The 18,467-nt window shown below is 42.8% G+C and overlaps 1 protein-coding gene across 4 annotated transcripts in view; it reads left to right on the top strand.

Annotated features, from left to right (window-relative positions):
• Positions 1 to 1,780: 1,780 nt before the first annotated feature.
• Positions 1,781 to 18,467, top strand: part of fam49al (family with sequence similarity 49 member A, like) — a 31,970-nt gene continuing 15,283 nt past the window's right edge. The window contains exons 1-2 of one of the 4 annotated variants that reach the window (XM_067611403.1): positions 1,781 to 2,103; positions 15,008 to 15,098. The gene's annotated coding sequence lies outside the window, so the exon portion shown is untranslated. Of the gene's footprint in view, positions 2,104 to 15,007; positions 15,099 to 16,505; positions 16,725 to 18,467 lie in introns of those variants that run through there. The other 3 variants (XM_067611401.1, XM_067611404.1, XM_067611400.1) reach the window with 3 other exon arrangements.

Below are 18,467 nucleotides of genomic sequence, written 5' to 3'. Positions count from 1 at the left end.
ATATATTTCCATAAATGTTTAACATTGTGTGTGATTACGAGCTGCCTACAGTCTGTTAAGTAATATGGGACAATGTTTGGTGATGTGAAAGTAGCAGTCAGAAGATCCACTTCTTGCATACAACCACAAAAACAGGAAGGCTTGTATTCATTGTTAGACATTTAATTCTTCCTCTACTTTCCATTTAGGTTTAGCAGACAGCACAGAGCGACGCTTCAGCTCTAACCTGTGTGCTGAAGTCACTGTATGTAGTTTTCTGAAATCAACACCATATGATGAATTAATGAACTAATTTTTTTTTTTTAATAACAAAAAGGTTTATGTCATGAGTGACAGTTGGAAAAGGGCACTCATGACTGACCAGCTACCACTCAGCTATGTTCAGTGATGGTATTACTAACTGCCAGCATGCATAGTTATTTATATGCCAAATCATTGTTCCTCATGATTAACTGAAGCCATATCGCAGTTCCTCTGTGCTTATTCTACACTCTGCTGGTGCAGTGCTGACTGAGTTCAACAAGCAACATTTTTATTGATTGGTCAAGTCAAAGCTCATCTCACATGAATAATTGTGTGGACTTTGCATGGGTAAAAGTTTTCTTTCGAGTCTTTTTAAGTCACTTTTTGCATAGAATTAAGTAAGGGGATGAAAAGCAATGCAACTTCTCAAGCACTTTGGAGTCTGATTGTATCTTTATGCTATCCATATTCAGATGACAAGCGTCCATTTGTGCTCACTTGACCCAAAAGCTTGTACAAACATTAATAACGGCAGCAAAAGAAAGAGTTCATCAACATGACTCCTCTCTCTGCCCACAAAAACACCCATGTAACCCAATTATAAAAGGGCATCCTGTCTTACTAACCTGATTCTGCCCTAGATTTGGCGCTAACATAAACTATGGCGCTGGCATGACAGCATTTGGTCTTCAGTTCTTTTTACTCTGCCCCTGGTCTACCACAGACACCAGACAATAGACATTCTGTTCCTGCCCTTACACACACACATACAAAGAGTGACAATTTACACATGGCTCATTTAACTGTGCCCTTTCGTCCGGGCTGCGACCCTGAAGTAAGGGTCCCTAATGGGAGGTTTCACAAATTCTTACTGAATGACAAGAACAGAGAGGGATGGGATAACACACACTAACGCACATACACAGTAGTAAAATAGTTCTGGGGATAAATATTGATCACATGCATGTTTTATAAATGTCAGCTCATTTACATCCATGGCCACTCTGCAGTTCTACAGTAAATATAAACACCTTCACACTCATGCTGCTTTTGACCACAAATAATATGAATTTCCTTCCCCTCTGCAGCACAGTAGCAAATGATGCTTGCAGTCACCCACACAGTTTGCAAAAATACCCTGCTGCACATCCTTACTCACCATGATTCACTTTCACACCGTGTGGACAGAAAAAGTCACTCTGCTGCTGAAACAATGTCAAACACAATACAACTCTGCACCACACACACAAATACACAGCAGCACACACAGCAAGAGTAGTGCCCCCTCCTCTTTTTGCCAGCAGGCTAGTGGGAGATGTTAGTCAAAGGGGGAGGGGGTGTTGTGAGGACATGCCGAGTATGTGTGTGTGCGTGTGTGTGTGTGTGTGTGTGTGTGTGTGTGTGTGTAGTGGGGGTCTTTGTGAGCGAGAGAGGTAGGAGGAGAAGGGGAGAGGGAGGGGGACATAGCGTTCTATTTCTCATAGACCAACAGCTGCTGTCTTTAGTGCAGAGAGAGAGAGAGAGAGAGAGGAAGAGGGAGGGCTGTGTGGCGTGAGGCAGTGCGTGTGCTCAGTGTTTAGGTGAATCCACAGCCCTCTGGCTCACAAGGATAAAGGATCCTCTCCGAGGAAGAGAGAGAGAAAAGCGACACAGGGACTTTTTTTCCTTTTTTTCCCCCTCCTATCCTCTTTCTTCTGCTTCATTCTCTCACAAGCTCCCGGTGTTTGCATTTTGGCTCGTTATTTGCCCTCTGTCTTTCTCTTTTGTTCCCTGCATCCATCTCTGTTTCACCTCGGTCCATAGAGAAGGAAGGAAGAGCAGAGTCAGAGGCATCATCCTCCCCTCCTGCACGCCCAGCCGGTAAGCTGAGCAGACACTCTTTTTCTCTTCACTTTTATCTCTCACCGTTGCTCCATCCATTCTGATAGAAGGAAGGGGCCGGATAGTCCCACCCTGCATCTAAAAGAGAGGCTGGATTTGCCGGGAGAAGGAGGCTGAGGAGGAGAGGCTGGAGGATGGATGTAGGTTAGACTCTAGACGGAGGCTGGTGGGTGGCTGGTGGTTGGTTGTTGAGGGGTTTTGAGCAGGCGGAGGGATGGTGCTAGTGCCTGTGGGTAGATGGACTGGACGTGGAGGACTAGCGTGGGTCAGGATCCTTGAGGGTAGAGGGGGGAAGCGTGTGTGTGTCGATTCGGCCCGTCCACATCAAACCCTGTGGGGCTGGTCAACTGGGGCTTGTCCACTTTCACTGCAGTGCTTAGCCAGAGCGGCACGGTCACTGCCACTGCCACAGTCTCACACACAGACACACACACACGCACGCACACAGCAGGAATCCATCAGGAGAACATGGAGAACACAGATGCTCATGTGTGTTAATGTGTGTACATTTTCAGTGATGGATGGCGGTTTGGTCACGGGACATATGTGACCCAGAACCATCACAGCACATGCATCATATAGCCTATCACACTGATGCACTGGAGTGTTCTGTGAACAATGTAGGTAAATTGCATGTCAAGCACGCCTCCTCGCCTTTTCCGGTCCATTATCGCACGCATTACATCAGGACTTGTTAGTGTCAGTACAAAAGGTGCTCCGCTTTATACAGAGGTGTTTTAGGTGTGTATGTGTGTATGTGTGCTTGTGCAATCCGTCTCTGCAAACAACCTGCTAAAAACAATAGCCCCAGATTGCACTGCTGATCAGGAGGGGTGGGTGCATGCGAATAGAATGGAAAACAGGGAGGAGGGAAGGAGGGAGGAAAAAACTGAATGGAGGGATGAATGAATGAGGGCTAAGGCTTTTCAGGAGGCTTTGGTTTTTCCAAATGTGAAAAGATCTGGCGTATTCCACAGGGAGGACAGGGCGTACGGGAGGTTGTCAGACGGAGGGGGAGAGCAGAAAGGGTGAAGCTACCGTGTGACTCTGCAGGGCTTCTTTGTGCATGCGTGCGGGGGAGACAGAGTGAGATACTGTGGATGGAGAGATGGATGAATAGTGAGGTAGAATGAGAAAAGAAGAAAAATGAAGTACTGTGTGTGTGTGTGTGTGTGGTGGTGGTGGTGGGGGGGGGGGACAGACAGGAGAGGTGTGTAATTGAAAGATCTGGTCCCCGTCTATCCCTCCTGTAATCTACTGACTCTGGTTATAATCCATATGAGTAGATTAACTGATGATTTACTGCCATGTTGACTTTCATGATGCACCGTGACACACACACACACACACACAAACACACACATATATAATTTGGTTTAAAAGGAGGTCAGTATGTTATAAATCACAAACAATATCTCTCTAACATAGCTATACATATACTTCATTCATGCGCATATACAGACACGAACATGAAATATATATGCCCCCCCCCCCACACACACACACACACACACACATATATACATATATATGTATATATATGTATATATGTATGTATATATATATATGCATATTCACATTTATTAGTATATTTGGTTAAATGTTTCAAAATGTAACCATGTGATTGATAATGTAAATGTGTGTTTAGGAATGTAGATATAGATGTACTCATTATGTATTCATAAACATGTTGTAAGCTACTTATATTTATACTTGTCACATGTACACAATCAGCACAAATTATACATAATACTGAATATATATATATACATATATATTTGTATGTGTTCTTATCTTCTTATAAGATACATAAGAACATACAGTATCTCTTAGATGCTTGTCATATTTCATTACTGTCATTTCAAACATGCTTACATACAGTGAGTGACATGTAGATTTTGTCCTACATCTAGGCAGCGGCATACTGTGTGGTCATGAATCAAAATATGCAGATTATAACCCATTTTACATGTGTGAATAAACAAGAAGCTGTAACTGAAACAGCTACATGTATGTGCACAAGTATGTTAATCAGAGTGTGTGTGTGTGTGTGTGTGTGTGTGTGTGTGTATAGGGGTTTTTCTTTCAGTCTAAGATGGAATGGTGGCTGCTATGGTATTTACTCCGCTGTTGCTAGGACACTCCCTTTGAACATTTTAACCGAGCCTTTTCATTGGCCTGCTGCGATGATGCAAGATTCCCTCACCCCAAATCTTTCCTGAGCGCCCATAGAAACATGCCCGTCTGCATTTCCTCCTCTCTCGTCGCTCCTTCTCTGTCACTCTTTGTCTCACACCACCACCACTTCCCCCTCCTCACCTTCTCTCTCTTTTTCTGTCTGTCAGTATCTCTCCTTGTTCATTCTCTCTATTCATCCCTCTGTCATTAACTCAGAAGTTCACTAATTCATTCCCGCTCTCTGTATTTCTTTCCTTCCAAACCCTCCAAATCAGTCTTCATCGCCTTGGTATGTCCTGTCACTTCCTTCTCCCTCATCCAGTCAAAAATGTTCGCCGCAAAATGGTGTTGACAGCATGTGGCGGCGTCTTCCACTGCTGCACAATCATTCTGTCCTGCTGTCTTGCAGAGGATTAGTGCTCTGTGTGTCTCTCAATGTCCCATTTCCGCTGTCCATATGAGGTGTGCTATCTTATTAGGCTGCCTTAGCATGTGTCAGGATTATCAGGTTTGACAAGGCGGAAGACAGGAATGGGGGGCTGGAGGAGGAGGTGGAGGAGATTGTCTTTTTATTTCTCTTGATGTAATGTTGACATTTCCCTCGTAACAACACCCTATGTACTGTATTTCATTTGTTTCTCCTTAACAATATGTATAGCCAAAGTGAGCTATGCATTCATGTTATGACAGCAATTACCCCAAGTTCACGACTACACCACATTTCCTATGATGACATGTATTTCACACTATAGAGGTGCACAACCTTATGGCTCCAGGATGTCGGTTATTATGCTGAGGGACTGGGAATAGAGGATGGGGGTATGTAAGGTTAAAAGGGGTGAAAAAAGGCGAGCAGAGGGGAAAGGAAGTAGAGGATGGGTAATGTTCTCTTCTAGTTTGCTACTTTTCTTTACACTGCATCACTATTTTTCACCCCTGATGCACTGTCAACACAGTCCATCAGGTGTAATGATGTGTAATGAGCTCCTCCAGCCTTCACTGAACTCAATGTTACTGAGGTCGCAGTATAACCTCAACTGACAGTCTATGAATAAGGCAGAAAAGTGACATGTACAGTGACTTGGGTAAGTGCAGCTACTCCAAAGTGTCACGGTTCACGCCTGAAAAGTGTTTTGTCAAAACATTTTGACACTGAATAGATGCTAATGGGACAGTCCGCAACAGCATTTTAAGGCTGAAGTGTAGCATCAGACATATGGACGTCTGCCGCTACCTGCATTGCTCTCTGAAGCCAGAATGTAATTATCTTTCTGGCATCGTTTTAGTAAACAGTTTCTACAGTTAATTTGACAATGTCTTAACCTCATTAGGTGGAAAATGTGTGCCTTTTTAACTCAAAACCATCTTTGAACATCCTGTACTTGCCACCTGTCACTGATTGTTGAGAAGAACAGCAATGATGCGACAGCAGATAATTGTTGCTCTTCTCAATTTAGGAAAGCTTATCAGACAGACATTCACTGAAGTATTATGAAGCCAGAAGCAAGTGGATGGACAACCATGTTGCATTCACTGCTTTGATTAAAATATAACATCACTCACATGTTTGTCCATGTGGCCCAACTGATTTCCTCAAAAGGCCTGACAATCCATGTTTTATCTAAACACTCCTAATCTTGTTGACTGTCCAACCCATCTGTCCAGCAGCAACATCTGTCATCCAAACATCTGTCACTTTATGTTTGCTGGTGATGTTCCTTTTGTTTTCACTGGAGTTCAGAGGTTGGATCAGACTAGTTTGTGGCCAAGGTTGAAATAATTTAGGAATTTGAGATATGATCCTTCTCTACCTGGTAATCTCACAGTTTTTAATCCAGTAGTGTCAGGAGTCAGGGATTACTGCCTTAGAGATGAGATGATCCTGTTAAAGGGGCGCGTGGTGGAGTGACAGAGGGTGCAGAGGGGTGAGGGTGGGTCCGGATATAGGATACAGGATGTTATGCTATATCTGTAGCGGAAGAATATTCACTATGTAAAACTTGGGTCAGTGGGGATAAAAGAAGAACTGTGGATGCTGCCTGTGTACAAATCTAGTTTTATAATTTGAGATTTCTAAAAGCAATAGTTTTTAATATTCTGGGAATTATGCTCATTCACTTTCTTGCTGAGAGTTAGATGAGAAGACTGATACCACTCTCACATATCTGGCCATTAAATATAAGGCTACAGGCAGCAGCCACTTAGCTTAGTTTAGCACAAAGACTGGAAACAGGAGGAAACAACTAGTCTAGCTCTGAAGGTAACAAAATCTGCTCTCCAGCACCTCTTTAGCTCACTTATTAATGCATTATATCTTATTTGTTTATTCCATAAAACAACCAAAGTGTAAAAATTTACCACCGCAATCATCATCACCATTAGGTTGCCAGGCAACCAGTGGAGACTTCAGGAAGTTACTACTCCCAGCCAAGGAATGGTTTGGCACATATCCCCTGTAAAACCACAGCCTGATGTTTTTACACTCCGGATTACACAAATGAGATATAATATGTTTATTACACAGCTTTAGAGGTACTGGAACACAGGTTTTGTTACCCTTGGATAGATCCGGGCTAGCTATTTCCAGTCTTTGTGCTAAGCTAAGCTAACCCTCCACTGGCAGTACCTATATATAAACCATACAGGGTGGTATCAATCGTCTTATCTAACTCTAGGTAAAAAAGTGAATGAAAAAAGTGATTGAATGAAAAAACAAATGAAAAATTCGGCTTTGTGAGGTAATGTCACTTGTAACTACTGCAAATCAAATTCCACAACACTGTCATCTGTGTCACTATCTTGAAACAAAGAGGAACAAAGACCCTCTTTACTGCTGAGAATACGGCTCTTCATTCGAGAAAATGAAATGATTTAACAGAAAACTAAATTCTCCAGTGGCAGATCAACAAGTTTTGAAATGATGGATTCATTAATTAAACACATATCTATGAGGTAACCCTACTGAATCAGCGAGAAAATAGATTTAGGAGACAGTGACATTTAATTCATTGTGACAAAGAGGCCAAGATCTGATGACTCTTCAATCATATTACCTAACTCTAGATGTTGGATGGCACTACTGTGGAAACTACTGAAAAGTCTTATTAAACCCTGTTATCATCCTTGTTACGGGTGTCCTGCTGAAACTCTTTGAAACGTGTGATATAACATCCAGTAAGACACAGAGACAGGCCATGGTGACTCCTCTCCTGCCTCTGTGGGTCCACTTCTAACCAGACATGACTGGGCTTGTCTAACTCTCTCTAGCAATAAATGGGGAGAGGGTGAATTTCTGGATGTAATCAGATTACCTCAGATCTGCTCTCTGAGGACTTCCTACAATATCATGGTCTGCTGTCTGTCGATCAGATCAATCTCTGTCCACTAACGTCGATGAATAGCCCAAATGCCTGCCTCTGGTCACATTAAGATCAATATCCCCAATTCAGTGGGAAGGTGAAGCCAAATTAGGCCGATGGAAGGCTGAAGAGAGCGGAGCAGGAGGAGAGGAAGCGAGGCAGTATTGCAATTAGTGTGTAATAAGTGAAAAGGCAAATTATCTACTTAGTGAGGGTATCTCAATCGAGGCTTCAGCTCTCTTAATATTACTAACATAACCAAGTGTTTGGCTGCTGAGGCTCAGGGTAAATACATTTATATGAGAGGGGAACACTCTGAGACGAATGAACACTTCATCACTGTATGTCTTTGTACGTTGCTGTCCCTCTCTGTGTGTGTTTAAGTATGCCAGATCTGCCGTGGGCACACTAGGATGCTGGCAACCACACTCATGTTAAGTGTTTGATCAGGCTTGTGAGACTAAATGCATAGACACTCTATATTTTCCCTTTTCTGTGCACACACATGCTCACTAATTAGTTCAGCTTGAGTCAGTGAGGATTTATCTGCTGTACATATCATTCTTTTTGCAGCAAACAACAAAGAGAGAATAGACATGTGACTCCAAAATAAATCACCGGATGGAAATAAACCTCAAAAACAGCCAAGATCTCAAACTTTCACACCAGGGATCCATCATCATATTCCAAATCGACTTTTTTTCCCCCCCTTTTTTCATTTTATTCTCATCCTGTTCCATCTTTTTTTTTTTTCTCTGCGTCAGCTCAAGCCCATACCTTACATCGCAGCCAATTTCCTATATTTGAGAGCTGCTGCTGCTATCCTGCCCCTCCCTGAGGGACAGGGAATAGTGTAACACTGCATCCTCTGCCATGTGAGACACACTGCAGCATAGTGTGATGAAGCATCGCCGCTGTCAAGGACACGCCGGCTCTTCCCGCCCTGTACAGGGTGTAGGACTTCAAAGCATACACGCAGCTCAATATAGATTCTAGGTCAGGCCAGGGTCAGAGGTCGCCCCATTCATTCATTCTCTGTGGTCATGTGATAGAGAGATATATGTTATGGTGCAGGTCCATACTACTACTAACTGTATACAGTATGAACAACATACAAGAAATCACTGTACTTTACTATGAGACATAGTAGCCATTTGTTTTAACATCATTATTCAATCTAAGATCTACTTTCTTTTTTCCTTTTTAGTTTGCTCATGTTAGCTGTTTTCTATATGGAAGAGGTTGTTATTTTGTCTCAACCAATCAGTAGTGAGCAACTTATCCGTCCTGCCAATGTAATTTTCAGTTGATAAGGAAGCTGCCGTAGCGGTTGCCAGAAACGGTTAAGTTAAGTTTATGACATCGAAGAAATCTGCTTATTTAAGAGTTGCTACTTTTATAAGCCGACTTACAACAATATGTAGCTACATTGATCTCATCCACACATGTTGATAGTTTTGGGGCCACTTGCTTGTCGCCTTTTTTCTGGCTCTGGTAGAGGAAAATTCCTATCAAAGACAGAGTAACTACAGTTTTTTTGGACTCAGCAGTTGGACAAGAAAGATGTGTGTATGTTCTACACACAGATTGACACGAAAATGTCACCATTCTTAATCCTGTCATCCTATAAAGCCGTGATTGGTTGGTTGTTTTTCCAAACAGGGAAACAGCAGTGAAAAGCACAAGATTCATTTGAATTGCTGAAAAAATCTCGGATGTGGACAGTGATCCAGATGTAGTGAACTGTTTGGTGCTACCAGGAGTTTAGGTGATACGTGCGCAGTTGGATGTCAATTAAACAGTTTTTTCTTTCTTTTTTTCCCCCAAAGATTTAACACTAATCATCCTCTATTTCCATTGTGCTGCAACATCTCTTGCTTATCAAACCCTCCTCTCTCTCTCCTGGAACATTTCTTGACTGTATCTACTGTACACTATCAGCCTCTTTCCAACAAAAGGTATAAAAAGAAAAAAATGAAATCTTTAAAAAGGCTGTAGTATGGAATTGGAAACGCAGAGAGACAGAAAGGAAGAGGATGAGAAAGGTTGAGTGGTGAGGAAAATATGAGGAGATATTACAATTTATGGATGCTACACAAACACAATGTGTGATTGTGTTAAAGAAGAGAACAGCGGCGGATGAGCGTGTAGGCAAAGACACAGGCCTCGACGTGGGCAGACAAACACAAGCACAGTGAATGGACTGAAAGAGTGAAGGAGAGTTGAAGGAGAGAAGAGAATCACAAGACAGTGAGGCGCCAGGGAGTGCAGTCCACACTGCCTTTATGTACTGTTTTATAGTCGTCCTTGTCACTCACTCTGTGTTTTACACTCTCACACACAAGCACGTGCTAACTCGATTTAATTCAAGGCAATCCGGCTCAATGTAAATCGAATTAATTCAATTCAATTGCAAGTGAATATGCACATGTACACATAATCACACTGTATGTACAGGCATCTGCACATCACTCACACACAATTCAAACCAACACAATTAAATTGTATATTAATTCCAGTGAACTTTATAACACACACACACACACAAACACACACGGCCCTGACCCATAAAAAGCGGTGTGTAAGCAGTCCATCAGGGACAAAGAGCGACTGTCTGTACAGATGTATATCGCTTCTCTCTTTGTTTACACATAGCAGGGGGTCAGGGAAGGACAGAGAAGGGGGGGGGGGGGGGGGGGGGGGGGGTGCAACAATATCCACAGCACACATGCACATATGCAAGTCCCCTATGAGTGCATGTAGACCCCCTAAAAGGCTATAGTGTTCCCTTTGATAGCAGCTAATTGGCATCCTACATCACAAATAAAGATAACAAGAGCTCACAGTACATCCTCTGACAGATGAAGCACAGAGAGGAAGCTGTTCTAAAAACTGAAATCCAAGGCTGTAATTTTTCCAACTCTGCTTTTTTTTTTTTTTTTTTTTCAAGGTTCAAAAAGCCCCTGAGCCAAACTGTGGTATTCAAATATTAATGGCTACATTAAATATAAGGCGTATTAATCTCTGTGGTGGAGAAAAGAGAGCAGAATATTGAAACTGAATTATATTACCAAGAATCTCTTCTGTTAGACACTCTGACAAACAGGATATACTGTATATGACAAATGCAAATGCTGCACAAACATTTAAGAGCTTAATGGATATAAACCTTCGTCATATCTACACAATAAAGAGACATCAGAGCTCGCTTTTTATCCACCTCTGAGCAAATAAGCCATGAAATCCCTCAGTTGCTGCCCCACTTCTTTATTTCACTTGAAGAATTATCACACTGAAGCATGTTACACAATGAAAACAGTGCAGCTTAAACATGCCATACCAACTCTCTCTGTCATTTTCTCACTCTCTCACTCTATCCTCCCCTTTTTCTTTGTCAGCCTCGCAGCGCAGAATCACAATGCTCATTTGCAATCGCCCTTTCATGGGGCACCATGCGCTGCTCTGGACTCAGACTCAGTCAGTGTGTGTGTGTGTGTGTGTGTGTGTGTGTGTGTGTGTGAGGGAGAGAAGGGGGAGGGGTGATGCTGGAGAACCTCCTCCTTCCATTTCCATCTCTTTTTTGCTCTCTGCCACTCCATCCTTCGCTCTCACGCTCAGTCGCTCTCCCCTTTTATTCTCCTTCCCTCCTCACCTCAGCGAGGGACAGCGGTATCTTTAATTGTGTATGAATGAGTGTGTGTGTGTGTGTGTGTGTGTGTGTGTGGACCTGAGGCAAATTGGCTGTAGCGTTCCATCAGCGGTCAATCCTTAGCGATGGTCTAGCTGGGTCTGACACTGCCACCTCCCATTTACTCCCGCTAGCTCTTTGTCAGTGTACATCTCCGCTCCTCTCTTTCCTTTTTCCTTCCTTTCCTCTCCTCTCCTCTCTTTTCTTCTCCTTTCCTTTGTCTTTCCTTTCCTCTCCTCTCCTTCTTCATCTCCTCTCATCTTTTCTCCTCTCTTTAATTTCCTCTCCTCTCCTCTCCTCTCCTCTCCTCTCCTCTCCTCTCCTCTATAGCTACTTAACATTTACATCAATTCACATTATATGATTCATCAGCCTCAAAAAGTGGTTAAACTCCTTTTCTGCAAACCAAACGGAGGATTAACAGAGTTTAGTTGGGTGTTTAGTTCACTCTGCGTTCCTCTTCTCTTTCCCTCTTTTCTCTTTAAACACACATGCAAGCTGCTGATACGACTGCAGCCGACTGCACTCGTCTCTATCTTTAGGGATAATGTGCCGAGAACAAAGAAGGAAAGGATAGAGGGAGGGTATAAAAGGCACGGACAGAGGAAGAGGTCAAAAGGGTTTTGCAGTGAGAAGATGAGTGAATGAACGACTGCATAAAAGAGGGACTTGGAGTGAACAGGGGGTGGAAAGAGGGGTGTGACGAGAGAGTGGGCAAAAGGTTGAGAAAGAGGGAAGGAGATAAGAATAGGAATAAACACTGGTGGGTTTTTAAAGAAAGACCTGTTCAGCCAGCAGAAGTAACATGAGCTGAGTACATCGGACCCTCAACAAAACAGACAGATGTCTCCCCACAATGATTTTGTGATCTCTGGCTTTCTCTCTTTTCACCACTCAGATCCTCTGACTCTTTCATCAGCTCTGTCTGAAATACATTTCGGCTCTGCTACATTGAAAGACTGTCCCTGCAGCTGGCTAGACCTCTCTCACAGTGTCTACTCTCTGAAGACATCCGAGTATGTCTAATATTTGATTATCATGACACTGATTACTGACAGGGCTCATCAAGTGGCAGTGCAAATATGCCAATGCTTCAATACAGGGCACGAAGGACACACCGAGTGGTTTGATGGGTATAAAAAGGATGTGAAATATATGCTATGACCTTAACAGTCACCAGATCTGAAACTGAACATCTACCGTATGGGATATTTTGGACAGTTCTTTGCCACCATCAAGCACCAAATGAGGGAATATCTTCTGGAGGAATGCCATTTCACAGCCTTAGTAGAGTTCAGAGACTTACTAAAACACTTCATATTGGCTTTTCAATTAATTTGTGATCCGAGTGTATAAAACAAACAAGGTTTGTGTTACTATATAGGACCTTAAACCAGCAGATTTAACATAAAGACCATTTAAACAGCTCCTCCAACATTACTATGTATCCTGATTGGCTTGGACCGTATACTGATAAAACTTTGTAGTTTAAATGTAGCTGAGTTTAAATTTAAATGTCAATCAAAGTGTATGCAGTTGCATCTCAAACCCACATTTATGTGTATCAAGCACAGAGATGGAAAATGAAGTTTGTTTTTGGATCAGATTAAGCAGTGCTGAGAAAGTGAACAGGTGGCATGGAGCTCAACTGGCAAACTCAACTAATTAGCAGAATAGAAAATAGTAATCCATCAAAATGTGTACTCAGGGCCCTGAAGCTGGTGTAAAATTAGATGTCTGCTCTCAATTTGATTTGATAAAAAACATTAATGGTTGTTACAACAGCTGCATAGAGCGGGTTTCTCATCAACAGCATACTGCCCACTACTTCTCTTTAGATTTGAGACATGACAATGTGAGTTTATGAGGGCCTTTCAGTGTTGACACAAGATACAAATATCAAGACGTATTTTAGATATGAGTTTATGCTCATTTTAAAAATTAATCAATCTTAATATACATAATTTAGGTTTAGGTAGAAAGAGAAATCTCACTCTAAAGGTGTAGTTCACCTTAAATGAGTCCATGAGTATTAATCCCCCTTGTCTTGTTTCAGCTCTTCACCTCTCTTGACCTCTGCATGTCCTGTGCAATGCTTGACCTTTACCCTTTCACTGAGAGGACAGATCAATAAGCATTAGGCAATTTACTTGAAGAAAATGCAGTCAAAACAAAGCTCACTCAGAAAGGTAGAGGACATGTAATTCCAGAAGTGGACGGTGTAGTTTACAACCCCCACAAGTAGGGAAGTCAATGTTTTGGTGTTCCACATACTCAAGAGATTACAGAGTAGTCCATCCACCGTTCCGTCCGTCCTTCTTTCCATCCGTCCATCCATCCATCCACCTGATTGATAACACCGAACATTACCCAGTTATGTGTTGCCATGAGAATAAGAGGCTGGGTTTCCCTGGCAACTATTCTTCAAAGGCTCTCCCGCCTCTCTCGTGTCTGCACTCTCTCTTGATGAGATTCGATGATGCAAGGGCAGCAGCAGCAGTGTTAATAGTTACACCAGTCAGTGGGTAAGACAGTGCTGGAGTTGTGAGAGACGCACAATGAATGTGATAAGCTTAACAAGCTTAGTCTGTTATTGAAATGTAAAAATGGGAGAGAAAGAAGCACCTTCTAGGTTCTCAGATTAGACAGATTTAACTTTTGGAAGTGTAATACTGATAATATTGGATTGAAGCTATAACGTTACATCATTTGTTTCTGTCCATGCTCTGAGTGCTTGTACCTGCTATGCATAAACTTCATTCCTCAAATGGGACACTTAAAGCAGCTATAATCAATATATTTTATAATACCACTGGATCAAATGACTACATTTACCATCAAAGGGATTGCTAGTGATGGACTCACAGAGAATTATTACCCAACTTTGCAGTTCCCCTTAGCACTGTGGAGCTTTTTTAGCTTGTTTCAGCTCACTATTTTGATTTTCTGGTCCGCAACTTTACTGTTTTGCTTCACTCTCACCACTCTCATCAGCGTTGCTTCATTTGAGCGAAACACCTCTAAAAACCCACTGTACACTACCCATTCGGCACCACATGTCAGACAGACAAAGCTAGCAACTAGCTAGTGAATACAGTGGAGCATTTTCAGCGGCTAAAGAGGCAGATATTTTTCTCAGGAGGTGGCGGAGACCAAAAAAGAGATAAAAGGAGAGCAAATATTGGACCTATGTTCACCAGGTGGACACAGGCATGACTCCAAATGAACGCTAATGTTGCTCAGTGTCAGCTGGACAAGTAAATAGGCCAGTGTATGCTAACACATTTGCCATATCAGCTTAAAAGGTGATAGTGATAGCATTTCCCCGAAGTGGACAAAAAAAAAAATCAGTTTTTGCTATACACTAAAAAAACTTTTCTGTTGGAATAGCAGGTTAAATAGCAGGTGGATCATGTTTCACTGCAAAGCTAGGTGGGTGAAATTATAGCCTCACATAAAATACAAAGTAGCTAATCAAGGCAAACTAGTACATTTGCCTAACCCTCACAGGATGCAGGTCTTTTCTTTGCCCTTGCTGACTATGCATCTTGAATCTAAAACCGATGCCTCTACATTCCTGCTTTTCCGTACAGTACATGATGTTGAATTTTAAATTAATCTCTCTTTCGCCCTGTCTACTTGTCTATCTCGTTGTCAGGTGGTGGGTGCTGATGCTGTAACCACTGTGTGGAGCTGACAAGCCCTGGTTGATGCAGTGAAGTGTTCCAGAGGGATAAACACAAACGAAGGTAGGAATGAAAACTGCGGAGGAAAAAAAAAAACAGCTGAAAAATAAGGACACAGCAGAGAATCACCATATGTTTGAGCCAGAAAGAGGAGAGACGGATGGACAAGTTAGGGATAAGGACAGTGATGGGTAGAGAGAGAGATGAGAGAGTACAGTCGCTGCATCCGTTGTGTACAGTACAGCTGCTGAATGGGTTTGATTCACAGGCTACTGAATAGCCAGTCTGCCAGTGTGCGACAGTAAGAGAGATCATTATGGTTGGAGGCAGAGAGAAAGAAGACGCAGACGGAGAAAGAGGGTTCAGATGGTATTATTGGTGAGCTAATAGAGGTTAGACTCAGCGACAAAGTTGGCAAAGACAAGCGGTGCTGCTTCTGTGCTCAGTAAATCCACACTGATGAAGCTCCTGGGCTGTAACAGGAGGAATCTTTCAGTGAGAGCTAAAAGGAGACTGGGAGGCTTCGCTTTGCTGCTTTGCTTCAAGTCTGGAGCAGGTTTGCTTTTCAGCCGCCATGTGGGAGCCAAGCCGTGCCTTTATAGAGACTCGAGGAGCCCCTCGCTTGAATTTCTCTTGCCGGACTACAGATGAAAGCTGTGTGCTGTGCTGGCCCGGTTGCATAAGAGAAGCACTTTGCTCCACTTTCACGCTGGCTGACTGCAAACTGTGTGTTTGTGTGTAAGAGAAACTGCAACCAGTGGCCACCAAACACACTTCCTAATTCACAGAATGCCATGTCTGAACGTTCACACTGCGCGCCTGTCATTCATCCAATGGCCTTCATGCAGTGTACATTATGGACACCGACCGACAAGTTTAAAAGCAAATCTGTGTCTGCACGGCCCGATCACAATTTCCATTCTGCCACTTAGATTTGTTTGCACCTAAGGGCCACCAGTGAGACTGAATGGCACCGTGACAGAGATGTGCTATGACAAGACAAGGCCAGAGGAGCCGGCAGAGTGCTACTGAGTGTTGAAATAGAGAAGTGAGGCAGAGAAGAGAGCTGGGGGGGATATTTTTGAGGAACACATCCTGACGTCAGATACGAAAAAGAGAGAAAAAAGAGAGAAGGAGATTTCTCTGTTTGCGTGAAATGAGAAGGTACAGACACACACGAGGAAGATACAGCCAGAGGAAAAAGACAGAAATGTAAATAACATGAACATATCTCATGCTCTTTATACTGACAACCTCACCCACCAGAGTATCCACTTCTACAAACAAAGCATCCGCTTGAAAAAAAAAAAACAAAAGAGCAGCATCTAGCACACAAAGCGAATAGAGAAAACCACACGCCTTAAATAGATAGCTGAAAAAGAGAAGTGTGAAGTGGACAGAGATACGCACAGAGAGAGAGAGAGAGAGAGAGAGAGAGACAGAGAGAGAGAGAGAGAGGGAGCAAGAGCGAGAGCAGAAGTTTACATCAGTCTCTAAGAAAAGCAGAGAGTGGCAACTAGTGTCACAGTGGGATTCCAGTTACCACTCTGAGCCGGGCTAACCTGGGATTAACTCACAGCAACGATTTCACAAAGCACAGAGAAGAAAGATAGGAGGGAGACAGGACTGGGGAGAAGAATCTGAGGACAAAAGATAAAGGAAGAGTCAAAGCACTCGTAGGAAAACAGGGTAAGAAAATAGAGATGTGAGAGGCTGCTGGTTAGTTTCTTGATTTCCTGGTTTCAATTGCAATCTTTGTGTTTATCAAATGGTAAAATGTGTTGTGCAGTTCTTTTAAAGACTGGTTGCTGTTCAAGTCTTATAAATAGTAAAGATGAATGCATCAGATCACTGTTGTAAGCAGCTGACCCAGTGTGTGAGCAAGCTGGACGCTATTTTTCCACATCTTCTGCTGAGATGAGCAGACGATATTACCAGGCCAACAGTATCCTGGCAACCATCAGCCAAGCGCTGCTCTCAGGATGGACCACATGCTGCTCCAGACTCTCTGTATGTGTGTCAACGTGTGTGTGTATATGTGTGTGGCTACCTATAACAAATACACACACACTCACCTATCCACATGTCAGAAAGCGTTCACTGCTTTCTAGGAGACTCCGATCTGAATCTCAGCTTGACTTCGCCTTTGCAATCACCTTGTCAGGCTGGAGATATGAATCTGTTATTCATATATTCATAGCGTTTCAGCATGTATCGTTTCAGCATGTATCTTGGAGCAGGTGGTCTAAAAGTCAGGAGGAGACGGGGTGTGTTTTACACATTTGGATGCTCACAGGTTACAGCAGTGACTCAGCGTACAGCTCTGCTTCTCAGCCCTCCAGTGTTATTGATACTGCTCAACACATTTTGTAGATCCAGTAGACACATACTACAGTAGATACTGTACCGAAACTGAAATCGCCACTTTGGGGAATGTCAGGAAGCTGCGTCAGCAACTGGACAATGCAACTCAATTCCTTCTTCCTCCTCTTTCTCCATCTGCACCTCAGTGCTATGTTGCAACACCCTTTCTTGCTGAGTAACAGCTAAAACACTGGGCTTTTTGCAGGATGGTGGCATCTCGTAAACATGCTAATGCTAGCCATAAATCACTCTCGCAGGGGAAACTGATAGGCCTCCGCTGTGTGCTAACATAGCAAATTAACACAGAGGGTACAGCAGAGGAAGTGAAACTTGGCAGCTGCTTACCTTCTGCTACTGTAGTCCCACTATGGTCGAGTGGGGGAGACAATTGAGGAAGGAGGCTTTTGTTTTCATTCATTTTCAAATAGTAGATTCCACTCTTTTTTGTATTTATTGAATGTTTTTTATGCAACACACACAAATCCATGTGTGGCCCCTCAATCCTCTCCCTATTTAAAACTGAGGGCCACCATCATGGTCTTAAAGGAATAGTCATATTGGGAATTGTGTTTATTCACTGCTGTTGAGAGTTAGATGGGAAAATCAATACCACTTAAATGTCTGTACAGTTACTTTAGCATAAAGAGAGGAAACGGGGAAACTGTTAGCCTGACCCTGTCTAAAGGTAACAAAACCTGCCTAGCAGCACCTTTAAAGCTCAGTGATTAACATGTTACATCTTATTTGTTAAATCTGTACAAAAATCAAAGTGAAAAAATGTAAATTTGTGGTTTTATGGGGGGTTGTGTGCGGGACTATTTCTTGGTTTGTCCAGTTTTTATACTTGGGTATTTGTATGGAATAAACAAACAAGATTTAATTATGGAATATAATTAGTGAGCTTTAGGGGTGCCGGCAGGTGGATTTTGTTACCAGAGCCAGGATAGAGCCAGGCTTGCTGTTTCCACCTGTGTCCACTCTTTATGCTAAGCTAAGCTAACCACCCACTGGCTCTAGAGTGGTATCAATCCTCTCATCTAATTCTTGGCAAGAATCATATTTACCGAA

This window comes from Thunnus thynnus, chromosome 15, assembly GCF_963924715.1.
Source record: "Thunnus thynnus chromosome 15, fThuThy2.1, whole genome shotgun sequence".
NCBI lineage: Eukaryota > Metazoa > Chordata > Actinopteri > Scombriformes > Scombridae > Thunnus > Thunnus thynnus.
This window is presented reverse-complemented; position numbering and strand designations above follow the sequence as displayed.